The sequence below is a fragment of the Ceratotherium simum genome, chromosome 5, assembly GCF_057802395.1.
Source record: "Ceratotherium simum simum isolate JZ-2026a chromosome 5, ASM5780239v1, whole genome shotgun sequence".
NCBI lineage: Eukaryota > Metazoa > Chordata > Mammalia > Perissodactyla > Rhinocerotidae > Ceratotherium > Ceratotherium simum.
Window position 1 is genome coordinate 42,712,868 of NC_141904.1, and position 26,679 is coordinate 42,739,546.

Below are 26,679 nucleotides of genomic sequence, written 5' to 3' on the forward strand. Positions count from 1 at the left end.
CCTGGGTGGAACCTTTCAACTCCCAGTCGTTCTTCCAGGACCTGGAACTCCAGTCACGAGCCCGAATGCGTTCCTCACTTGCAGCAATCTTCGGGCATCCTTCTGACAGCGCGGGCTCACTACCTCGGCCGTGCGGGCAGCGATGGGAGCTTAGGGAGACTTGGGCGCGCAGTAGCCTGGGACAGCTCCCTGAGCCAAGCGCGACCCCGGTCAGTGCGTGTTAACGGATGAGCGTCTCTAGCGCAGTAAATTCAGGAGAGAATTAAAGAAATCCAGATCAGGGGATGGGTTACCACGGTGACTTTAAATACCCAGGGACTGTGAAGTGAGGAGAGCTGTCGGTGGAGAAGCGCCACGCCGGCTTTGGCGAGGCTCCGGAGCATGGGCGCCCGCACTCTGGCCGGCGAGCGGCGGGCTTGGTAGAGCCAGGCCAGCCCCAGATTTGGGTGACCCATCACTCCGCGGTCAGGGAGAGTCCGGGCGCCCGGGACACAGGGGTAGGGGACAGAAAAAGCCTCACTTCAAAGCTGGGAACGACCTGAGGTCTTGCCTGGGGGCTGCAACACTGCACTGCGCCGCCAGAGAGAGCCCAGCAAGGGCGCGGGTCCACGCCCCGGGCGCGCGCAGCCCCAGCCCCGCCTCCTTCGGATGCGCCCCGCCCCTCCCCGCGCGTGCCGCGCTCGCTTGGGGAGCTCCTGAGGAGCTGGCCGGGCAGGCACCCCCTACCCCAGCGCAGGCGCGATCGAGCGCCGCCCCTCCTGCCGGGCGCCCGGCACGCGCCCCCGCCCCGCCTCCGCACGCGCCCCGCCGCGGGCACATCTGATTGGCGGTCGCCAGGGCCAGCAGGTGTCGGCGGCGGCTGCGGCCAGGCTGGCCCTGGCTTCCTGCGGCGTGGGCGCCTTCCTCGCAGCCGCTGCTGCCGCCGCGCTCCCGCCTCCAACCCGCTCCCGGGCTCCCGCCGCGGCTGCGGTTCTGGCGGCCGAGCCCCCGCGGCGTTGCAGCGCAGATCTGGCGCTCCGACCGACCCGCGCTCCTGCCTTGCAGCCTCCCAATCCACGCGCCGCGCTGCGGCAGGTGCCCCAGGCATCCTGAGGCGCAGTGGCCTGAGCCCGGCCGTCATCGATGATCTCGGTCACGGACCCGCTCCAAGCTGACCACCTAGTGTGAGTACCGTCCCCTCCCCTCCGGCGGTTTTGCGCCACTCTTTCCCTTACGTTGCCGCAACTTCGGGGGTGGGTGTGTGGAGGAGTCTCTCACGCCCCCCCACACCCCGTGCGCGTCCTCAGCCAGGGCCTCTGGGCACTGCCAGTCTGCCTCTGCGGAGGGGCGTCGAGGGGGGGGGACGTTGAACTTGCTAGGGGATCGTCGCAGTCGGAACCGCCCCTTTCTCCCGCTGCTTGAGCCGGAGCTCGCCTCTGCGTTTCCCTCGCGTTTCCCGATCCCCACTGGCCACGTAGCGCTTGGGCTGCGGCTCGCCGCGCACCTACTACGCTACGGGTGCACCAGCGGGGCGCCTTAAACCACCGGGTAAGCGCCCCGAAGCAGCCCAGCGTGGCGCACTTGACTCTTTACGACTCTTAATTTCTGTAAAATGAGGCTAATCAGGGACTTGCTCAAGGTCATGGCCGGTGCGCGGAGTAAGAATCCGAGTCGGTCGCATCTGACCCGGTCCCCGGACTGTCTGGGGAGGGGGCGCGCTGTTTGGCAGGGGGCGTGGGGGTCACTTCAGCTCAGCCCAGTCCCCTCTTCATACTCTCCTCCCCCCTTCACATTTGGAGAGGTCGGGAGCCGATAAGGAGCCAGAGGACGCTACAGAGGTTTGGGGGTAGCCGCGGGGGACCTCCTGGTTGAGCGCGGAGCAGAGCGATTCCGCGGTGAGAATGCCTGGACCTGCGGTATTTGCAGCGTCGCCTGCATTCCCCGTCACTTAATTTATTAACGTCTCGGCAGGGTGGGGGAATTTGCTAGGTGCCTGCTCTTAGATCCGTCCTGCTTCCGTTTTCTTCTCCCAAATAAGCCTTGTCCCCGAGAATAAGTATCCCAGAGACTAACTGCACACACTAGTTTGGGCCCAGGGACTTGCTAAGAGAAGCGAGTACGCTCTGGGGTTGGCTCCCATCTACTCTTAGAAAATGCCTTGAGTCTGGCTTCATTTCTGCCCGCCCCACTCCCTACCCCTTGATCTGGATTTGTTTCACACTTTCCCGGGGTGGGGGGTGCAGTCCAGTCCCAGAATGTGTAAATGTTGCCGGACATGAATTGTTTACTCCAGGTCCTTTGAGGCAGCTGCTATGGGACTGTGGGCAGTTCGCAGAGCTTTGGGCTGGGGAAAGGGTCATCCCTCCTCTGTTGACATTATCACCCTGTCCCCCCAACTCAGCCATCCTCGCCCCGACTTAGTGATGAGATGACTACTTAGTTTTGTGATGTCTGACAAACATCTTTGAGCCTCACTTTTTTAATCTATAAAATGGGATAATCCCTGCCTTTTAGTCTTCCCAAGGTAGTTGGGGTTCGGGGGGCTTGACAGTGTGGAAGTAGAAGGAAGATAGTCCCAGAGGATTTGAGCTATGGTGGAAGTGGGGTGATTTAAAGAATTTTTTTACAGCAGCCTCTGGGACTCTATTCACAGATCTAAAAATCCTTCTTTCCAGAGAAATTTAGTTTGGTAAGACTTTGAAAATACTACCTCTGTCTTTCTGTTGATGTTCCTTGCCTGGCCATGGGCAGCTGCATCTCTCCTCATTAGCCCCTCCCCCATCGGTGGTGTGTCTCTGTGGGCTGGAAGCTAGCTACCTCTGTGGGGCTGGGGGATCTCTTTGTGGAGCTGGGGGTCGTCTTTGGTGGTGGTGGGGCAATGTGTCTCGGTGTTGGGGGTTGTCTCTGTGGAGCTGACATATGTCTCTGTGGAGATGGTGTGTATCTCTGTGTCAGGATTCTCTTTGTGGCGTAAGTGTCCTGTGTGGAGGAGAATGGGGAATTGTCTGCTCCCAGATCTGCTCACTTTTGAGATAGTGAAGTGTTAGCCACGCTCAGCAATTTAAACTAACTGTGGTATAGATTGTGTCCTGTCTCCTTCCTCCCTGTCCAGAGGGACAGAAGGACAGCTCATCTGTGGCCGTGGCCTTCAGAGCAATTAACTTACACAGACTGAAATACCTCATAGAGAACTGGGCATCCTTCTGTTTTTGCCTTCCTGATTATTATTGTGTTTGCAGTCTTTTGTCTCAAATGCAAGTTAAGGAGGGATGACTGGTCAGACCTTGGTGAATTTGTTTTAACATTATGTTGAGGTATAACATAATCACAGAAAATTGCACAGATCTGAATTGTACACTCAGTGGATTTTCACCCACACAACATACCTGTGTAATCAGTGCCCAGATTAAGATCTAGAATATTCCCAGTCTCCCCATTAACCCTACAGGCACTGTCCCCTAAAGGTAACCATCATCCTGCTTAGTTTTGTCAGATGTTTTATTTTTATTACTATTATTATTTATTTTATCGTTTTAGTTTCAAAGCTAAAATGAAACTACTTGATGATTTTCTACCTCCTTTTTTTTTTTTTTGTGGTGAGGAAGATTGGCCCTGAGCTAACATCTGTTGCCAATCCTCCTCTTTTTGCTTAAGGAAGATTGTTGCTGAGCTAACATCTGTGCCAGTCTTCCTCTATTTTGTATATAGGACGCCACCAGAGCATGGCTTAATGAGCAGTGTGTAGGTCTGTGCCTGCGTGCGATCCGAACCCGTGAACCCCAGGCCGCTGAAGCGAAGCATGGGAACTTAACCACTATGCCAAGGGGCTGGCGCCCTCTACCTCCTTTTTTTTTGAGGAAGATCAGCCTTGAGCTAACATCTGCCAGTCCTCCTCTTTTGCTGAGGAAGACTGGCTCTGGGCTAACATCCAGCCCATCTTCCTCCACTTTATGTGGGACGCCACCACAGCCTGCCCTGACACGCAGTGCGTCAGTGCACGCCTGGGATCCAAACCTGGGCCGCCAGCAGCGGAGTGCGCGTGCTTAACTGCTAAGCCACCACCGGGCCGGCCCCCTCTACCTCCTTTTTAATGTAGGCAAACCAAAGGTAGTTATACCTAAGCCAGTCCAGAAACCTAGAAGGAAGAATTTGGTCTTAAGATCAGGGTAGAGTCTGAACTGGTTGTGTCCTCCACACTCTGATCATTGGTTCTGGGGTGGTGTAACAAGCCAGACCCCAGATATAACAATGCTGACATTGATAAATGGAGGTCGGTTTATTCCTAGCATGTATTTGAAAACTGCCAATCTGAAATAGTGGGATAAAATATGAATGAAGAAAATATGTGACTGAATTCTCATTTGAAGCATAAAAAGTGGAGATATTTTGAATTCCTCAAAGTTAAAAATTGGTGGAGAAGCACAGAATTGCAAGGCTGAGTGATTTATGAACTGTTTGTGCTGTTGCCACATGGTGGCGCCACATTGGCCAGAGAACTTAAACATACACCATCGTTTCCCAAGCCCGCACGAAGGAATCCCAGGAAAAAAATCCAACAGTTCACTATTTCCAAACACTATGGTTTTTTCCAGTGTCTGGTAGGCAGGCCTCCCTTCTGGTGTCTGCTACTAAGTCCAAGGATAGAACTCCATCCCAGCTGTTTAGGATGGTGGCTTGTGGGTTGGAAGCGGGTGTGTGCTAGAGGAGGCTGGAGCTGAGACACGGTTGCCTTCTTTTTAGTAGTATGGAGCTGTGGTTATGTCCTTGGAATTTTAAAGAAGGTGAACTGAGAAGCTAGCTTAGGTGTGTTATGATCCTTTTGGTCTCATTTCACCCCAGAATCCCCTAGTGGTGTGAGAGAAGGAGTGCTCTTTTCTGAGGCAGGTCGCTCTTTTCACAGCGCACTGTCCATGGTGAACTCGGAAGAATAAATAGGTCTGAGTGTAGCCACGCTGCTGCTGGAAGAAGTGCCCTATGCGTTCCACAGAGTGGGCGCCAAGTCACCAGGGCAACCACAGGGGGCTGGGGATATTGAATCCGGCTGTGGAGAGGGCGAAGTGGACTCATCCAATGGCCTTCTCCCGTCCATCGCCTTTCCTTTTTCGTCACTGTGACTGAGAAGATTGTATTCATGTGATGGCTGCCGTGCCTGTGATTGCTAAGAGCGTTGAATATTTGCCGTGTGCTGGACACTGTATATATATATTTATTTAATCTTCACAACATGAGGAGGGTGACTTTCCCATTTTATAGATTAAGGGACTGGGCCTTGAAAAATAAGCACTCTTTCTAAGTTTACACACTATGTGAGGCAGCGTGAGAACTGAGAGCTAGCTCGCTCAGACAACTTCCCCAGCTGAGTTGTACCCTTCTGCAGGGTGAGAGGAGTCTTACATAATTCTTTTGTCCTCCCTGGCACTTAGTGTAGCTCTTTACCCGTGGTAGCTACTTAAGTCCAAGTATGGGATTGCCGTAAATAGAAAATTCTCTGCTGAGCAAGAGGGAAATCCAGACAGGGAAGGATGAGAATTTGGGGTTGAATCCATGCAACCTATATCATTGGGACTGAGTGTGTGCCCGTCAGACTCTGTCGTCTTATTTTGTGTTTAAAATTTCATGTAAACGGAGGCCTGTCGTTTATTTTTGTGATTTGCTTTTTTCACCCTGCGTTGTTTTTTGACATGGGTTGATAACATATGCTGATAATTGTAGATCTAGTATTTCTTTGTTTGATACACCAGAGTTCCCCATTGACGGACAGAAAGGTGTTTTTACCTTCTGCTATTATAAAAAATATTGCAAGGAATATCCTTAATAAGAACTTGTAGAAATGTACAGCATTTGTCTGTTACTTCAACCTTCTTAGGTTTTGCAAATTGCCCTCTGAAGCGGCTGTGCCACTTCATTGTCCCACTAACGCTGTGTTGGTGTTCCTTATATCTCCGTATCTTTGACTGTGCCTGCTATTAATCAGGTGTTTTAGTTTTGGTTAATCTGATAAGCACGGAATGTGTTTCACTGCTCTTATATTTGCACTTCCCTTAGAGATCTTTAAAAAATGTATTTTGATTTTCAGGTTTTCTTTTCTATGCATTGCCATTTTTTACTAGATAAAACTTTTAGATCGTTAAACACATCTGAAATTTATATTTCTGTACTGTGTGAGCCAGGGATCTAATTGTTTTCCATATTGAAAGCCATTTATCCCATTGTCATTTAACGAAGAGTTAACTGTTTTCTCATTTATTTTGTTGCCATCTCTGTCACATACCAATTTCTGTTTTATTTTTGGCTCTGTTGCTGAACTCTGTTCTGTTCTCTTCATCTCTTTATGATTCTTGAGCTAATACCCTTTTCATTTAGTTATTAAAGCTTTATAATAAATCTTTCCTTCCTAGCCTTTTTCTTCAAAATTGTCTTGGCTCTTCTTCAGGCTTCAACATCAATTTTAGGATTTATCCTAAATAGCCCTTCCCATGAAAAATACTGTTATCAAATTTTGGTAAAATATCAAATAAAATGTATTTTCTTGTTTCTTTTTCTTAAAATGTAGTGCTAATCAAACCTTTTTATTTTCCATTATATCCTGTGAAATTTTGGTCCCCATTTTAAGTGGATTCTCTTTAAGTGACTCTTCTGTGGTACCAGATATTCTTGAATAATAAGGACCATACGAATATCGTTTTTAAACACAAATAAGATCACTTTTTTTTACTCAACAATGTAATGTCAATGATTATTCTTCCGTGTCATTATTTTTATCCTCCTAATAATCTATTTCATCTATGTATCATAATTTATTCAACAAAATCATTCTTTTAAAACATTAAGCACTTTCTACTTTTTATTGTAACTTTATCTTTGTACACATCTTTATTTTCTTAGGATGAATTACTTTGTCAAAATTTGTTTACTTTTCTTTAAATTTTTGATACCTATTGCCAAATAACCCTCCAGGAAAGTTTATAAATTTATTTTGCTCTTGGTAGTGTATGAGTGTGCCAGATCTCCATGCCTTGCCAGCGATAAATATGATTATTCATCAACATTGCCAATTTCATAGGCAAAGAGAAAAAACCAGAATCTTGTTTTTTACTTGGCTTTTCTTTTCTAGTGAGGCAGAACGTATCTTCATATTTATTGGCTCTTCATAGCTGACTTCACTATGGAGTTTTCCACGAGTGTTGTTTCTCTTTTACTTTCTGTAAAAGAAACTTTTATCATCACTTGATGTTTTTGAGAGAACTATCAGATTGTTTTATACAGATCATGTTCACATTTTTGACTGTTAAATATTATTCCATCATATGAAAATATCATATTTTATTAACCTGTTCCTCCATGATGGACTTTAGATTGTTTCTGTCTTTTTTTTTTTTTTTTTTTGGCTATTACATAGATGTGTGCAATAAACATCTTTGAAATGTATTTATACATATGCAAAAGAAATTCTTGAGGATGTATGCCCAGAAGTGGAATTGCAGGGTGGTATTTTATGTAAACTTAAAATTTGAGCGCCTGGTGCCAAATTGCTCTCCAGAGTGGCTATATACACTCATGTAAACTTCCTTAGCAGTGTATACAGATAGTATCTGTCACATTAAGGAAATAATACTAAAGAAGGAGGAACAAAGGTGTTAAAGCAAAAAGTATATATGTATGTATGTTTGTGTATGTATAATCCTAAAGTTCATTTAGAAAGCTCAGAGATTTTTGACCTTTTCGTTTCAAGTCTTGCATCATTTTTAAATGATTATATGTAAGTATGTAAATCATAAACTTCATATAAATGTTTGCTTAGTTTAGGAGAATTGGTGAGAGTTTAAGTAAAAGGTCAGCTGTTTTGCAGTGCCTTTGTTCAGGGCAGCCTGTAAGTGGAGGCGAGCACCTGTTGAGAACCAGAGGAGCGCCTCTACCCAGCTCTGTGCCTCCCACCCCAGGGTATGGGTTCCATCACTGGACAGTTGTTCCTTTTCATCATCTCTTCAATTTAAAATTTAAAAGATTGGGGTACCTCCGAAGTAGTAATCTACCATTATCACCCTAATGCAAATGAGTTTATGTGATCAATTGCTAGTGACAAGAAGATCAGAACAGCATGAAACCGCCAGAAAGTTATTGGGGAAAAGGCTGCAGGATGGACTTGGATGGAGGACGGGCTGGATACTTTACTGAGAGAAGCCTCACCCACTTCATACTTACTCTGAGTATCAATTCTGTATTTGTGTAAGGGGAGTAAAAAGAGCTTCATGAAACTGTGCCTAAATGCTGTTTGAAAACTGTTTTTGGTTTTGTATTCAATCATGTTTTATTTTCCCCCATTGCCTTCCCTAGGTAATTATGAGTTAATTTTTTTGTACATATTTATATATCTTCAGCTGGGGAAAGAAAAACACTCCATGGAAAGTTCTTTTGTGGCTGTGATTTATAGCATATTGCCACTGATGTGATGGATAGGTGATCTGCAGCTGGGATGCACAAATCCATTCTGTGGGCTGACAGTTTAATCTCACTGAGCAGAGACTTGGGAAAAGAATGCAAGACATGCAAGGAAGGACAGGTGCCTGGAGGACAGAGGTGCCCATGGCCCCAGGATCTAATGTGGCTATTTACCCAAGTCCCAAATAATCCTCTGACACTGACTCGTGGCTCAGATAACTATGTCATTCTCTATGGTTCTCCCGTTGTCGTATGAAGTGTGCAGGGTCATTTTCTAGGCTTGGAAGTCTCCATATCACTGGAGAAAAGGGAAATAACCCAAGCCTCTTTACATTATGTTTTTTTCTGAGGATAGCCCAATCTGCATAAGCAGTGCTTCCAGCCCAAACCTCTTTCTAATGTCCTCTTGAAAACCATTGTCTCAAGCATCATTTCACTTTATCTGTGTAGCTCCAGCCCGAGAAAATATGGCAGGTGCTGTTTTTGCTTTTGTGTTGTATAACTGTGGTTTTGTTGTTTTGCTTTTTTTGAAAAACAGTTTATTGATCATTAGGGACTCTGATTTACTAGAATGACATGTAACCAGAGTATTCGAGATTAATCTCTTTCTTTTATGGCTAATTAGAAGAAAAATTAAAAATGTTGTTTTTATTGGAGCTTTGTTTAAAGTCTTTTAGAAATCCACCAGTTGGTTTTCAGCTTCTTGGTCCAGTTAATGTCAGGTGCCTCTCCCAGGCCTGTAGACCTTGTGATCTGGTGCCCGAATGTCTGAGATCCCCCAACCATCCCTTTGTGCTCCCCGTTCTGAATCCTTCCTCCAACAGCTTCCGGGTACCTGATGCTTGCTTTTCCCACTGCCACCACCCCTACTTTCTGCCTCAGTTCCCCTCCCTTCAGACTGCTGCTGATGGTGGATGGTGATGTAATGCTGGTATTTCCCCCCTTCTCTTCTACAAATGATCCAAAAGCAACAAGGAGAATGAGAAACAAAAAACCAAAAACCAAACACCATTTTTGGCCAATCTGGGAGATGGTTAAAATTGTTTCCCAAAAAAGTTGGAAGGGCTGCCAGAAGAAGTGTGACCAAGTGGGTGCATGAGAAGAGGCATGGAGATGTGCTCCGCGTGTTCGGTCAAGATTGCTTCTTGCGAAAGTGAGGGCTCTCGGTGGGGCACAAAACCCAAGTCCCTTGTAGGTGACAGTGGGAGAAGGAAGCCTGAAGAGGCATCCACCACCTCCTACCGCCTCAGCTCAACACCTTCTCTCTTTTGCTCTTGACCAATCTCACCAGAGTTGTTACAGGTTCTTTTAAGACTTTCCAAAGAACCACCTTTTGGCTTTCTCTTCTCTGTTGTATCATTCTTTATTTTATTTCATCTCTGTTCTCATCTTTATTATTTCCTTCCTTCTACTTTCTTTGGCTTTATTCTTTTTCTAATCTCTTAACTTTACATGATCAACTCATTGACTCCAGCCTTTCTTCTTTCCTGTATATGCATTTAGCACAATAAATTTCCCTCTAAATACTGCTTTAGCAATATCTGTATTCCACAAGTTTTGACATGTGGTGTTTTCATTATTGTTCATGTGTAAGTTTTTAATGCTTTCATTATGATTTCTGTAAGCTTCTGACTTACAAGCTTTTATTTTATTTTTTTAATTTCCAGAACTTTTTAGCAAATATTTTTTCTATTTTAATACATAGCGATTAGAGAATGTGGTCTGCATGATTCCAACTCTTTGAAATTTGTTGAGACTTGTTTTATGGCCTGTACATAGTTTTCAATAGTCTTCCATGTTTTCTTGAAAAGAAAGTTAATGGTTGCAGTGATCTATGTATGTTCATTAGCTTAAGCTAGTTAACTGTGTTATTCAGATCTTCCATCTTCCTTACTGATTTTTTTGTGTGTGTGTGAAGAAGATCAGCCCTGAGCTAACATCCAATGCCAATCCCCCTCTTTTTGCCGAGGAAGAGTAACCCTGAGCTAACATCTGTGCCCATCTTCATGTACTTTATATGGGACATCTCCACAGCATGGCGTGACGAGCGGTGTGTTGGTGCGCACCTGGGATCCGAACTTGTGAACCCTCGGGCTGCCGAAGTGGAGCGCACGCACTTAACCGTGCGTGCTGGCCCCTTACTCATTTTTTTGCAGCTCGATTAATCAGTTGTTGAGGGAGAAATATATAGAGGTGAATTTGTCAATTTCATCTTGCGCTTCTTTCAATTTTTGCTTTATATGTTTTGAAGCAATGTGTTATTAGATGCATTCTAGTTTAATTTTTTTCCTGGTCAGTTGAGTATATATCATCGTGAAACAACCCTATTCATCTCTAGTAATGCCCCTTGTGTTTAGGTCTGTTTTTAATAGAGCTATACCAGTTTCTTTTGCTTAGTATTTTCCTGTTTTATCATTTTCTTATCCTTTCACTGTTAACAGTTCTGTATATTTTTATTTCACTTGTGAAACTGCTGTAAAGAGCATAAAGTTGCTTTATTTTTTCTAACCTATAAGCTTTAATGTGAAAGTTATGTTCATTTACAGGACTACTATTAATAAGTTTGGATTTTTTTTTACCATTTTGCTTTGTTCTCTCTCATTGTCTCACTTTTTATATACTTGGTTACTCTATCTAGTTGCTTTTTTTGTGAGGAAGACTGGCCCTGAGCTAACATCCATTGCCAATCCTCCTCTTTTTGCTGAGGAAGATTAGCCCTGAGCTAACATCTGTGCCCATCTTCCTCTGTTTCATATGTGGGATGCTGTCACAGCATGACTTGATGAGTGGTGTGTAGGTGCGCGCCTGGGATCCGAACCTGCGAACTCCGGGCTGCCAAAGTGGAGCACGCAAACTTAACCACTACACCACCACACCAGCCCCCTCTATCTAGTTGCTTTTTGTATTAATTTAGATCCTCTCTCCTACCCCACATTATATTTCCCTTTTCCACTTATTCGAAAGCTTTACACTCCATTTTTATTTCCTAGCGTTTATTATATGGTAATTTTAGCATCCATATTTACCTTAACAAAATCGAAACTAAATCAGATTTATTTCTGTCCTCCTGAGCAATTCAAGGACTTTATACTTAAATTTGGTCATCTCCCTATCCAATTTATATGTTAATGTTGTCTAGTGTTTTAGTCAGACTTTTTGAAACCACATGTATTACACCTTTTCATTATTATTTTTTCCACATGGTGTGCAATTTGTTGACAATATTATTCCACTGTCTTCCAATGTCCATTATTGCATTTTAATAATTCAGCTAACAATCTGATTATTGTTCTTTTGTAGTAATCTGTCTTTTGTGTCTGGCTAATTTTAGTTCCTTTTCTATGTATTTGTTGTTCTAAGTTTCACTTTGATGTATGTAGTAATGGGCTTTCTTTTAATTATCCCACTCAGGATTCACTGGACTTCTCTCTTTTTTTTTTTTTTTTTTTAATTTTTTGTTTATTGCAGTAACGTTGGTTTATAACATTGTATAAATTTCAGGTGTACATCATTGTACTTCTATTTCTGCATAGATTACATCATGTTCACCACCAAAATACTAATTACAACCCATCACCACACATATGTACCGAATTATCCCTTTCACCCTCCTCCCTCCCCCCTTCCCCTCTGGTAACCACCAATCCAATCTCTGTCCCTATGTGTTTGTTTATTGTTGTTATTATCTACTACTTAATGAAGGAAATCATACGGTATTTGACCTTCTCCCTCTGACTTATTTCACTTTGCATTATACCCTCAATGTCCATCCATGTTGTCACAAATGGCTGGATTTCATCGTTTCTTATGGCTGAGTAGTATTCCATTGTGTATATATACCACATCTTCTTTATCCATTCGTCCCTTGATGGGCACTTAGGTTGCTTCCAAGTCTTGGCTATTGTGAATAACGCTGCAATGAACACAGGGGTGCATGTACCTTTGCAAATTGGTGTTTTCAAGTTCTTTGGATAAATACCCAACAGTGGAATAGCTGGATCATATGGTAGTTCTATCCTTGCTTTTTTGAGGAATCTCCATACTGTTTTCCATAGTGGCTGCACCAGTTTGCACTCCCACCAGCAGTGTATGAGAGTTCCCTTCTCTCCACATCCTCTCCAACACATGTTGTTTCCTGTCTTGTTAATTATAGCCATTCTGACGGGCGTGAGGTGATATCTCATTGTAGTTTTGATTTGCATTTCCCTGATAGTTAGTGATTTTGAACATCTTTTCATGTGTCTGTTGGCCATCTGTATATCTTCTTTGGAGAAATGTCTGTTCAGGTCTTTTGCCCATTTTTTAATTGGGTTGTTAGTTTTGTTGTTGTTGAGATGCATGAGTTCTTTATGTATTTTGGAGATTAAGCCCTTATCAGATGTATGGTTTGCAAATATCTTCTCCCAATTGTTAGGTTGTCTTTTCGTTTTGTCGGTGGTTTCCTTTGCTGTGCAGAAGGTTTTTAGTTTGATGTAGTCCCATTTGTTTATTTTTTCTATTGTTTCTCTTGCCCGGTCAGATGTGGTATTTGAAAAGATGTTGCTAAGACCGATGTCGAAGAGCGTACTGCCTATGTTTTCTTCTAGAAGTTTCATAGTTTCAGGTCTTACATTCAAGTCTTTAATCCATTTGGAGTTAATTTTTGTGTATGGTGTAAGGTAAGGGTCCACTTTCATTTTTTTGCATGTGGCTATCCAGTTTTCCCAACACCATTTGTTGAAGAGACTTTCTTTTCCCCATTGTATGTTCTTGTCTCTTTTGTCAAAGATTAGCTGTCCATAGATGTGTGGGTTTATTTCTGGGCTTTCGATTCTATTCCATTGATCTGTGTGTCTGTTTTTGTGCCAGTACCATGCTGTTTTGGTTACTATAGCTTTGTAGTATATTTTGAAATGAGGGAGTGTGATACCTCCAGCTTTGTTCTTTTTTCTCAGGATTCCTTTAGCTATTCGGGGTCTTCTGTTGTTCCATATAAATTTTAGGATTCTTTGTTCTATTTCTGTGAAAAATGTTGTTGGAACTTTGATAGGGATTGCATTGAATCTATAGATGGCGTTAGGAAGTATGGACATCTTAACTATGTTAATTCTTCCAATCCAAGAGCACGGAATATCTTTCCATTTCTTTGTGTCTTCTTCAATTTCTTTCAGAAATGTTTTATAGTTTTCGGTGTACAGATCTTTCACCTCTTTGGTTAAGTTTATTCCTAGGTATTTTATTCCTTTTGTTGCAATTGTAAATGGGATGGTATTCTTAATTTCTCTTTCTTCTACTTCGTTGTTAGTGTACAGAAATGCAACTGATTTTTGTATGTTGATTTTGTATCCTGCAACTTTCCCATATTCGTTTATTACTTCTAAAAGTTTTCTGGTGGATTCTTTAGGGTTTTCTATATATAAAATCATGTCATCTGCAAATAGTGACAGTTTCACTTCTTCCTTTCCAATTTGGATCCCTTTTATTTCTTTCTCTTGCCTGATTGCTCTGGCTAGGACTTCCAACACTATGTGAAATAGGAGTGGTGACAGTGGGCATCCTTGTCTGGTTCCTGTTCTTAGAGGGATAGCTTTCAGTTTTTCACCATTGAGGATGATATTAGCTGTGGGTTTCTCATATATGGTCTTTATTATGTTGAGGTACTTTCCTTCTATACCCATTTTATTCAGAGTTTTTATCATAAATGGATGCTGTATCTTGTCAAATGCTTTCTCTGCATCTATTGAGATGATCATGTGATTTTTGTTCTTCATTTTATTAATGTGGTGTATTACGTTGATTGATTTGCGAATGTTAAACCATCCCTGCATACCTGGAATAAATCCCACTTGATCATGGTGTATAATCTTTTTAACGTATTGTTGTATGCGATTTGCTAGTATTTTGTTGAGGATTTTCGCATCGATGTTCATCAGTGATATTGGCCTGTAATTTTCTTTTTTTGTGTTGTCCTTGTCTGATTTTGGTATCAGGGTAATGTCAGCTTCGTAGAATGAGTTAGGGAGCTTCCCCCCCTCCTCAATTTTTTGGAAGAGTTTGAGAAGGATAGGTATTAAGTCTTCTTTGAATGTTTGGTAGAATTCACCAGGGAAGCCGTGTGGTCCTGGACTTTTATTTTTGGGGAGGTTTTTGATTACTGTTTCGATCTCCTTACTGGTGATTGGTCTATTCAAATTCTCTACTTCTTCTTGATCCAGTTTTGGAAGGTTGTATGATTCTAAGAATTTATCCATTTCTTCCAGATTGTCGAATTGGTTGGCATATAGCTTTTCATAGTACTGTCTTATAATCTTTTGTATTTCTGAGGTGTCTGTTGTAACCTCTCCTCTTTCATTTCTGATTTTACTTATTTGTGCCTTCTCTCTTTTGTTCTTGGTGAGTCTAGCTAAAGGTTTGTCAATTTTCTTGATCTTTTCAAAGAACCAGCTCTTGGTTTTATTAATTTTTTCTATTGTTTTTTTGGTCTCTATTTCATTAATTTCTGCTCTGATTTTTATTATTTCCCTTCTTCTACTGATTTTGGGCTTTGTTTGTTCTTCTTTTTCCAGTTCCTTTAGGTGCATTATTAGATTGTTTATTTGAGATTTTTCTTTTTTGTTGAGATAGGCCTGTATCGCTATAAACTTCCCTCTTAGAACCACTTTTGCTGTATCCCATAAATTCTGGCATGTCGTATTTTCATTTTCATTTGTCTCCAGGTATTTTTTGATTTCTTCTTTGATTTCTTCGTTAACCCAGTCGTTGTTCAGTAGCATTTTGTTTAATCTCCACGTATTTGTGGCTTTTCTGATTTTCTTCCTATAGTTGATTTCTAGTTTCATACCGTTGTGGTCAGAAAAGATGCTTGGTATTATTTCAATCTTCTTAAATTTATGGAGACTTGTTTTGTGGCCTAATATGTGATCAATCCTGGAGAATGTTCCATGTGCATTTGAAAAGAACGTGTATTCTTCGGTTTTTGGATGGAATGCTCCGTATATATCTACTAGGTCCATCTGTTCTAGTGTGTCGTTTAAGGCCAATGTTTCCTTATTGATCTTCTGTTTGGATGATCTATCCGTTGGTGTAAGTGGAGTGTTAAAGTCCCCTACTGTTATTGTGTTACTGTCTATTTCTGTTTTTATGTCTGTTAATAATTGCTTTATATATTTAGGTGCACCTACATTGGGTGCGTAGATATTTACAAGCGTTATATCCTCTTGTTGGATTGTTCCCTTGATCATTATGTAATGCCCTTCTTTGTCTCTGTTTACAGTTTTTGTTTTAAAGTCTATTTTGTCTGATATGAGTACTGCTACCCCAGCTTTCTTTTCATTGCCATTTGCATGGAGTATCTTTTTCCATCCCTTTACTTTCAGTTTGTGAGTGTCTTTAGGTCTGAAGTGTGTCTCTTGTATGCAGCATATATATGGGTCTTGTTTTTTTATCCAATCAGCCACCCTATGCCTTTTAATTGGAGCATTTAGTCCATTGACGTTTAAAGTAGCTATTGATAAGTATGTACTTACTGCCATTTTTTAACTTGTTTTTTTTTTTCTTCCTCAGTGTTGTAGTAGTCCTTCTCTGTTCCTTACTTCTTCTATACAGAATTGATGGTCACTTTAGTTTGACCTCTGTCTGAAAGCTGTACTCTTTAACTCCCCTCCTCCCTCCTTTTATGTTTTTGATATCATATCTAACCTCTTTTTTGTGCATTTGTATCCATTACATTCTAATCATGGAAATAGATAATTTTTCATATTTGTGGTCTTCTCTTTTCCCCTTAAATCAGTCCCTTTAACATTTCTTGTAGCACTGGTTTCTTGGTGACAAACTCCTTTAATTTTTGCTTATCTGGGAAAATTTTGATCTCTCCTTCCATTTTGAATGATAACCTTGCTGGGTAGAGTATTCTTGGCTGTAAGTTTTTTTCTTTTAGCACTTTAAATATATCATGCCATTCTCTTCTAGCCTGTAAGGTTTCTGCTGAGAAGTCAGCTGATAGCCTTATGGGGTTTCTTTGTATGTAACTTGACATTCTCTGCGGCTTTTAGGATTCTCTCTTTATCTTTAATTCTGGACATTTTGATTATGATGTGTCTTGGTGTGGGCCTCTTTGGGTTTATCTTGTTTGGGGCTCTCTGTGCTTCCTGTACCTGGATGTCTGTTCCCTTCCTTATGTTAGGGAAGTTTTCATCTATTGTTTCTTGAAATAGATTCTCTGACCCCTTGTCTCGCTCTTCTCCTTCCAGGACACCTATAACACGGATGTTAGTGCGCTTGATGTTGTCCCAGAGGTCCCTTAGACTGTCCTCACTCTTTTTAATTCTTTTCTCTTTTACCTGTTCAGCTTGGGTAATTTCTTCTAGTCTTTCTTCCAGCTCACAGATCCGTTCTTCTGTATCCTCTACTCTGCTTTTGAGTCCCTCTAACGAATTTTTCATTTCCAGTATTGTATTCTTCATTTCTGATTGGTTCTTTTTTATATCTTCCATTTCTTTGTTGACATTCTCACTGAGTTCATCTATTCTTCTCCCCAGATCAGTGAGCATCCTTAACACTCTTAGTTTGAACTCTGTGTCGGGTAGGTTGCTCATTTCTGTTTCACTTAGTTCCTTTTCTGGGGTTTTGTCCTGTTCCCTTACTTGGAATGTATTCTTTTGCCTCCTCATTTTGCCTCTTTCCCTGTGCTTGTGTCTACGTATTAGGTAGGTCAGCTACGTCTCCTGCTCTTGGATAGGTGATCTTATGTAAGTGATGCCTTAGGAGGTTTCCAGTGTGCTTCCCTCAGTTCTCAATGTTCCAGGGGTGACCCCTATGTGGGCTACGTGTGTCCTTCTATTGTGGCCTGTTAGCTCTCCCTATAGGCGCCCAGGGAGGCTGAGTTATGCTCCTGGCCAGCTGTTGTAATGCTCAGCTGCTTGTAGTTGTTGTGGGCCCTTCAGTCTCTTTATCAGGTGTGGGGAGCCCCAGCACAGTTGGTTGTAAGTTCTAATACCACATTTGTGTTGCAGTATTTCTTTTAACTGAGTAGGCCCCCAGCGTGGCAGGTTGTTAGGCTCAGGGCCTTACAATTGCTGTAAGCCTCTAGCCTATTAGGTCTCTTGTCAGCTCTCTGAGGATTGCAGCTGGGTGGGGCTGGCCTCAGGCACAGGAGCACCCAATTGTTTCAGGCTTTGGAAGGTGGGGCAAACCTCCTATGTGGGTCTTTGAGAAGCACAAGTCTTCTGCAGCTGACAAGCCCTGTTGCCCACAGGTCCACACACACAGTCAACACAGTCCTCCCCGGTGTGAGGGCCCCGACCCCCAAGCGGACCCAGTCTCTCCATGGCGGGAGCCCCACACACTCCGCCACCACCCCACACTCTCCACCCGCTCCTTGTGCACACCCTGCCCCACTCAAGTCGGCTCAGTTGCCAGGCTGCAGAGAATCCAGTCACCAATCTATGCAGGCCCACAAGTTGCCTGAGGGCTTGTTGTTGGGTGGGGCCAGTCTCTAGGGTGGGCTGCCTGCTCTGGCTGAGCTGGATTAAATCGGTGCTCTAGCGGGTGGAGCAGACCCTGGGCTAGCAGGCCTCAGGGAGAACTCCAATGGCGTCTGTGTCAGCACGCTCACACCAGGCCACAACAATGGCCGCCGCCAATGTCCCAGTCCCTGGAGAGGTCTCACCCCTCACCGAGATGCACTCAGGGCCTATTAGGTGAGTCTCTTGTCACCAAAGCACTGTGCACCTTTCTTTCTGGTGATTTTAGGATGCTCTCTGAAACGGGTGAGTTTGCGCGCGGGCCCTTTAAGAGCCAGTTTTAGTTTCTTTGTGAACCGGGTTTTCTGGGGGTGCTCCCCAATGCTTTAGTAGCAGGCAAAGTCAGATATTATGCCGCTGGTGTCGATTGTGCTGGGTCCACAAAATGCCCACAGCGGGGGCGCTCCCCGGCTCAGGGCCCCGCGCATCCAGGGAGGCTGCGTACCTGTGAGCTGCTCCCGGCGGCCGTGAAGCTGGCGGCTTGTGAAGGCGGCGTTTTTCCTCTCCGGAAGGGGGTCTCTGCCTCTTCTACCTCAGTTAGGATTGTCCGTTGTTGCAGGAGTTCCTCTCATCCAGTTTTCAGTTCTGTCTCAGGGGTAATTTTTCCACGAGTAGTTGTAAATTGGCTGTGTCCACGGGAGGAGGTGAGTTCAGAGTCTGCCTACGCTGCCATCTTGACTCCGCCTCCTCACTGGACTTCTTAAATGTGAGAATTTATGTCTAATCAGTGTTCTGGAAAGTTCTCAGCCATTATTTCTTTGAATATTGCCTTTCCCCATTCTCTACTGTCTCCTCCTGGAACTCTGATGAGGTACTGTACGTGTTGGACCTTCTTCCTGTATCATCTGTGTCCTTTAACCTCTCTTCCATGTTTTACTTCCTTTCTCAGTGCTGCCTTCTGGGTTATTATTTCAGCTCTGTCTGCCAATTCACTAATTCTCTTTTCTGCTGTGTCTATTCGATTTTTTAATCTATCCACTGAGTTTCCATTAACCTTTTCAAATATGTGTGGTGATTTTTATAGTTTCTTGTTTATTAGTTATCCTTTGATAAACTCTTGTTTCCTTAATCATATTAAGCATACTTATTTGATGTTTTGTGTAAAATAATTTCATTACTAACAGGAATTTAGCAATCAAAAAGACTGGTCAGGCAGTCTAATTCTTTATTAGTGTGGAATAAAGGGAGAGAACAAACAAGGGGCCAGGTAGGGGGCCAAACACTGGAACTAAGACTACCCCAACCAGACTTTCTACCCACCCCCATCGTAAAGGTCAAGAAGTGTTTGTGAGCTTGAGGAATGCTGAGCTCCCTCAGACATCCTCAACCTCCGCAGTAAGGACCAAGGGTGCCCTGCTCCCCTGGAGTGAGTCTGACCCTACTCAATAAACATCAAAAGGAGCCCCTCACACCAGGATAAGGATCACATCTACTCTGGCCTTCTGCTCTCCATTGATTGGATCAAGAGGAAACTTGAGATATACATTCCTCCTGCCTCTCCTCATTCACAGTCCCACGCCCACTCTGCCTTGAGTGGACCAGGACTCATCCCATCATGCCCTTTATCCCTGTTTTCAGTCCCCAGGCTCCAGGGCTACTTCCCCTCAGTTCCTGATGACTTTAGCTCCGGCCTCTCTATCACTCTCTGCAGCACTACTCCTGCCTTCGTCCTGGCAATTTCAATATACAAGTAGAGGATCCTTCTGAACTCTCAGTTCCTTGACCTCGTATGCTCCAATTTTCTGTTCTCCATCCAACCCTGCCACTTCTTTCCTCAGTTGTAGATACACATTTTCATTCCCAGTAATGGCCGGGCCTTTGTAATCTGTTTCATGCATCATGTTTCCTGATAACTGACTTCCATCTTCCAATCCTTTCTCTCTCTTACTCCAATTCTAACAGTCCCTCAGTGCTCCTGACTTTCAGTTCATGATCCCTGACACTGGAGGTCCTCTCCTTCTGCCTTTTCCAGCTTATATTTCATGCTCTGCCCTGTAATCAACCCTTTGAGTACACCCTCAGTTCACTTACCCTTCTCGGGCAACATCCTCCTCACTTGGCAGAACTATACACTGGTTAAATACGAATCTCTGCCTCCTCCTTCCTGCATTTGTGTTGCTGAATGTGGGTGGAGAAAAACTCACAGTTGACTGGTCTCACATGGCCATGAATGTCAGGTGGATCCTTAATGCTTCCTGATATTTCCCTGGTCCTTGTACTCTCCTATTCTCTTCATTGGTTGTTTCACATTTTCTCCCATCTCCTCACACATCCACACCTCCTCTCCATCCTCAGTCTTACACAGTGTCCCTGCTTCTACTCTCACTGAGAAAACTGAAGCGATCAGAGGGGAGCTTCCACAGACTCAATCCACTATCTGCCCATCTGCCCACCTCTGTTGCCATATACTCTGCCTTTTCTTCTTTCACTAAACATGAAATAGTTATGCTCATATCTAAATTTTCTTAAATGGGAAATTTTTGGAGTACTGAAAACCACACAAAAACTCTAAAGGAAAAACTCAAAAGAATGAGAGGGGACAGAGAGCTATTAGAGGCTCCTTCTGATGAGCACCTGGGGGTTTGTTCCCCTTTGATAACATTTTGCAGAATTGAGAATCCAAAAGAAAGAGATGGTACAGGAAAGGTGCCCCAGCGGGGCCAGATGGGGGTACACATTGTTAGGAGGCTGTCTCCCACCTTGTCTGTGGAGATTCACAGTAGGGCTGTGTGCTTTATTTCTGGGTTCTCCTTTGTCTGGCATATCTCCGGGTACAAGTGGGTACTCAAACAGTGTTTGTTGACTTTAGAATCAATGGGCAGAGACCACAGCAAATTTCATTGGCCACATTACAGAATACTTACATTATGCTTTTAGGATATTACTTTTGGATTTTGAGAAAGAACATGAAGAAAATTTGTTTTTTATTTCTATCCAATTTGAATTAAATATCCATGGGCATTACTAATCAATACTAAGCTACCTTCCCCGCCTTATGTAGTCCATCTCAAATTGCTGAGCCACTTTATTTAAAATATAGCTGTAGCTGTTTTGGTTAGTTTATGCTTAAGAGTTCTGTAATCTTGTCTATAGAATTCTGTACCACACCTTAATTATCCTTGAAGTAGCCAGCTTTAATTAAAGTATGTGTCTCTGAACTTCCTGCTGATGGAAGATGTATTACTGAAGTATAGCTGGGTTTGCGAAACCCGCCATCGATCAGGCTAATGTTAAAGATCATTAAACAATTTCCCTCCTGCCATGATACTGAATTGGAGATTTCTTTCTTTTTATTGCCTAGAGCAATTTTACTCTCCTCTTTTTCATCTGTCCAATAGGATATTATCTAGGATCAAATCTCTTTATGTTATTGCTTATATATCTTCGAATATAACCACAGTTTGAAAGGCCTAGCTGAGCGCAATATTTTATTGTAAGCTTTTCTATTTGGAACTATTTTCCTTTTGAAAATGTACACTACAGTCTAGTTCAAACATTTATTTCAACTTTCACTGTATTGAGGCTTCAAAAAAGAGAAAGAAACCTATTTATTGCACTTGGGCTTTGGGTCATTGAAGAAACTACAACATTAAAAAGGATCAGATCAGAGAGTGTTTTGAAAATCATCTGGTCGAGGGGTAGAAAACTGGTAAACTAAAAGTTGTCAAGTAGGTCATTCCACCATTTCACCAGGTGATGTGGTACATTGGTGAGGCTAGTGAATTCTGTGGACATGAGTCCATGGCCAAACTTCTTTTTCTGTAAAATGGGTTTCTTGGTCAGTCACAGTGTGGTGAGGGGCACCATGATAATGAGTTAAGTATTCTGTAAGTGTTGGATAAATGTGCAGACAGGAGCATTACAGGCAGAGATGGCAAATCTATGTGTGTCTATTCCAGGGAGGAATCACTACTCCCTTTATGACAGAAGGGGTCTAGTGTAATCACTCTGCCACTAGGTGGTTGATTGGTTTCCTCCCCTCCGCATTCCAGGGGAGGGGCTCAGCACTGGCTCTGCTGTTGGGAAGATAGGCCCTCAGCAGTGGTGATAGTCAGATTAGGCCTGCAACAAGGAAGTCTGTGAGGTTGGACCCATGCGTAGCCAAATTTTTTGGCCTCAGGGGCCATGCTGTTGGACCCTGCTGCCATGTCCATTTTGTACAAGGACTCACACTGAATAAGCACTGGGGAAGAGGCTGCCTGACCTCCCCAGGTGTCATCTGGTCTACTTGATTATTGAGAGCTTCCGCATAGATATTCAAATATCATCACACTGTGCTCCTCTCAGAAGTCTGTCATCCAAATACCTCTTCCTCAGACCTCCTTGCCACTGATCTCCCAATCCTGTTCTTTCCATCCTGCCATACTATTAGCTACTGCCCATGAATTGGTGTAGGTCCATTCTTCCAGACATCTCTTAGTTCAGACAACATGGGAAGTCAATATACTGCTTGGAATCCTGCTCACCAGAAGGATTACCCTTCACTACTATCCTTCAGAGCCACCCCTGAATGAGGCTGTAATGCTCCAGCTGTCCACTCATGGTTGGTGTTAATGATATCTCACAGAATCATCCACAAATCAGGCCTGAGGTTTTTTCTTCTTATGTTGGTTGATCATCAGGAACTTCCTGTGAGGACATAGGTGTGGATTGAGGGAGAGGAGACAAAGCAACAGACTTTGGAGACATAGGAGTCTGAGTCACCTGCCCATGCAACTTACACGTTCTGATACTACTTAAGCCTGATTTCTTACATACTATTTCCACTTGACAGTGGATGCCTACTGCACACACCTAGCCTAACAAGAGCTAGCCTCACTCAAAGCTGGGTTCTTCTGGCCACAGGGTTACTCGATGTCCCATAGTCAGGCATTCAGCACCAGGGCCTGGTAGCAAGCGTGAGCTGTTTCTCAAAAAGAGAATAGTTGTTTGTAGAGGAGGGTATGGCTCTATTCTAATACCCTTAGAAGGCTTTGCGGTGCTTCTCCTTGACCTTCCCAGAGATCCTGTACGGCGCCTCTATTTCTTACGGACACTTTGCATATTATTGGGTCTGTTGGGTCATGCGTAAACCAAGGGACAGAGCAGCTTGCACTGCCGCCTGGACTAGAGAGCCTTCTCTTGCTCCAGACCCCACTCAAACTGGCTGTTTTACAGTTTACTTAGTAAGTGGCCGAGAGCAGCATACCATGTCATCTCCAAAATCCAAAAAAAGCCCACCAAGCTTCAAGCCTCTTTTTTCACTGAAAGGCTGAATGATGATGATGACTATAATAATAACAATAATAAAACAACAACCGTAGACTGTCTAGGACAATCCAACAGACTACACTTGGGTGGTTGGGACTGAGGCTGTAGCTGGAGAGGCAGTGTGCTGACTGTCTCATTCTAGGGCCTGGAGGAGGTGCTGTTGGGCTGATGGGAGTGGGCATGTCTTCGGCACAGATGTTTGCTCTTGGAACACTTGGCTTGAAGTACTATGGGAGCTGGTTTAGAATTAGACTTTTTATCACACGTTTGAAAAGTATCCTTCGTTTGGGGGTTTACTTTTTCATACACTTCATTTCCTCTTCTTTAAGATTATTATCTATATTTCTGTGTCTTCCTTTATCTTCTTGAGGACCATAACTGGGATCATTTTCTTTACTGTTTATGTATAGAATGCATCTCTGAGTTTCTAAGTTATAAACTGAGTTTTAGGCACTTGGTAGGCATTTTGGATGATCTTATTTGGCACAGAATAGTTGGCACTGTCTTAGTAACAGCACTCATGGCTGGACTCCGTGAAATTTGGCAAGAGTTCTTTTTAATAGCCTGCTATCAAAGCAGTCAATCAACAAATAAATGCCACCATGAGTAACTGAGTGGAGGTGGAGGCTGGAGGGACCGCTGGGTGCTAAGGGATTTGTCACCCACATTTCTTCTAAGCCCAGATGCTCTGCTCTAGCAAGGCCTTTGCCGGTCAGCCCTGCTGAACAGATGCCTGTAGCACTGGGTCCATTACACGGAACTTATCCAAAAAAAGAAAAAAAATCCATACTTCCAGCAGTCACCTGAATCTGAATGAACAGATTAAAAAGCTTAGATCAGATTTAAATTATTTTAGTTCACTGCAAAATGAGATGACTTTCCTGCAGTCACAGAATGATTCTAGAACATGCAGGTCAAATATAAGTTCTGTGCCTTCTACAGGGTGTACTAGAAAATTAAAGTGTGTGGATAGTTTGGAAAATTTTGTTTTGAAACTTCTAGAATGGACTACAACTAGCACAGAAGTTGAAAGCGTTCCTTCCTGCAGTGTTCAGCACTTTTTCTTCCTGAAGGCAAATCTATGAAAATTGTTATTCCCAATTAGTACCATCTCTTCCCTAAAAGTATTGCTAAATTTTTACACCAAGAAAGAGGGAGACCTTGTAGGTTTTAATAATTTACAGCTCTGTGGTAAGAAGGAATTGGAAAGAGAAAGGGCAGATCTAGGTCACATATGCCCAAGGATGCTCAGGCCTATCTATCAAACATGCACAGGAATGATTTTCAAAGAAGAGAATGAATCATTTTAAAGTATTCATTCTTCCAGTTCTGCGAATCTATGAGAGAATTTTTTTAATTTCTTTTTTTCAATTTTCTTAAATTATTTTTTTATTGAAGTATTGTTGGAATATAATATTGTGTTAGTTTCAGGTGTACAACATAGTGATTTGACATTTATTTAGATTACAAAATGACCACCCTGATAAGACTAGTAACCACCTGTCAACGTACAAAGTTATTACAATATTGTTGACCGTATTTCTTATGCTGTACATATGAGAGAATTTTTTATTCTATGGAACGTATTTTTGAGATGGAGAGGGAACTCTATCCCTACAGGTAAACCACAGCGTTGTAGTAGGTGCAGAAGGAAAGGACAAAGGATCTAAAACGATTCATGGCAACTTGCTTTACCTTCTTTTCACAACTGTACTGACCACCCTCATCCTGAAGTAGGCTCCCATATCCCATTGCCAAAGGATGGTGGGAGAAGGAAAGAGATTTTCCTAGGATCCTTTGGATGGTCAGAAGTTGGATACAAATAGATAAAATCACCTCTGTACCATCATTTATTTCTGAGTCTAAATACTAAAGCCATTAAAACAACTAAATTTTTATGAGGTGTTTTTAATTAATCATCCATTTGAAAAATTGTGCCAGGGTAACACTGGTGAGAGGTTTTCTCTAGTGCACAGAATGTGGTGATGGGCCGTGGGTGACAGAGGTCCAGCCTGCCCCATGTGGAAATGATGATGGATCATTAGTTGCTGCAGGCATGTCATGGTGACCACCCTGAGTTAGAAATGTGAACTTTCAAGTTGTCTCTTAGCTGTTTAAGTTTGTTAGAGGGAAGATATTTTTAGGATGGTAACCTAAAGAGCTTTTTTTCTTGGCAGTCCCTGGACCTCAGTTTTCCTGCAGCTTCATATTATCTCACATGAGAGTTTCTTCTGTAGTGTAGAGAGGATGACTCTCCCACTATTAAGACTAAGCCTTGAGACCTAGAAGGATGAAATGTAAGGGGGTAAAGAGAAGAAAGCCTAACACTTTGACCCAAGAAGTGTGGGGAAGAGAGAGAGAGAGCATGAGCAAAGAGGTCAAGGAGTGTGGGTCCTCAGTCTCCTTGGATTAGGACATCAAGTGGTGTGAGTATGTGCCTTATGGTGGGAAGAATAGAACATTCAGCAGAAGCTACAGTGGGCCTAAGAACGTGGTAGGGAAGGCTAGTCTGGGGGAAACTGCAGTCCTCTCCAGGAAGCCGGGTATAACCACATCCACCACGACCCAGGAATGACTGTGGAGCGCTGGTTAGGGGAGCTGTCTATCAAGTTGGTCCCCACAGCCTGTGCATGGCATGCAGGGAACCAGGGGTTCCCGTGGGCCCTGGTGAGCAAATGTTGAACAGCTGTGTGGACAGCTGGAGCTGCTGAAGCCTGGGGTCCAGAAGGGGAGGCTGCCAAGAACAAGGACTCTGATGATGAGAGGCCTCAGTGGGGTCATGGTCGACAGCTGGGTATGCCATTCATGACAAAGGACAAAGAAGGCTAGTTACTCCTTGCTAGATATGGTCCAGACACCAGACCAGCCACCTGTGGCAGAAGCCAGCCTAGAAGGACTCTGTGTATACTGGTCACCCTTTCCCTTATTGCTATGAAAGCAGTAAAGCCTGCCCCTAGTGGCAGATGCCATCTTGAGAAGGAAGAGGGAGAGAGAGGGAGCAGCCCTACTGGGGAGTTGGACCTTGAACTGCCTGAACATTTTCCAGGAGGAAAGAGTTTTAATCAGAGAGTAAGTAGGCAGGTTTGAGGCATTTTCTCTGCTTTCTTCTCATCTTAGAGCTCTCACATGGACCACCGCCGTGGCTCCCACTTACCTACGTCTGTCCTTGTTCACCACCCCTCTTTCGCACCACTACCTGAGTGAGCCAGGAAAGCACAAATGCTGTGCCTCTAGTTGCTCACCTGTTTAGGACCCTGCGGTGGCTCCCAGGCCCTCAGTTGAAGCCCAAGCTCTTTAACATGGCTTCAGAGACTCCCTCCACAACCCTGCCACAGACATATCGAATGGGAGGCACATCTCTAAGGGATGCCTCTGTGCTCTTCCCTCAGCTTGGATACCTGGCCAACTCTTGCCCCTCCTTAGTGCCCTGCCCCAGGCATTACCGACTCCTAGAAGCCTTCACATCTCTGGCTCCTGTGCTCCTCCTTCCCCTCCTTGGGGGCAGTGACTC

At 43.5% G+C, this 26,679-nt stretch overlaps 1 protein-coding gene across 4 annotated transcripts in view; it reads left to right on the forward strand.

Annotated features, from left to right (window-relative positions):
- The first annotated feature begins 849 nt into the window (after window positions 1-849).
- Window positions 850-26,679, forward strand: part of MYRIP (myosin VIIA and Rab interacting protein) — a 353,398-nt gene continuing 327,568 nt past the window's right edge. The window contains exon 1 of one of the 4 annotated variants that reach the window (XM_004419542.3): window positions 850-1,163. The gene's annotated coding sequence lies outside the window, so the exon portion shown is untranslated. Of the gene's footprint in view, window positions 1,164-1,468; window positions 1,528-18,051; window positions 18,096-26,679 lie in introns of those variants that run through there. The other 3 variants (XM_087430764.1, XM_087430763.1, XM_087430762.1) reach the window with 3 other exon arrangements.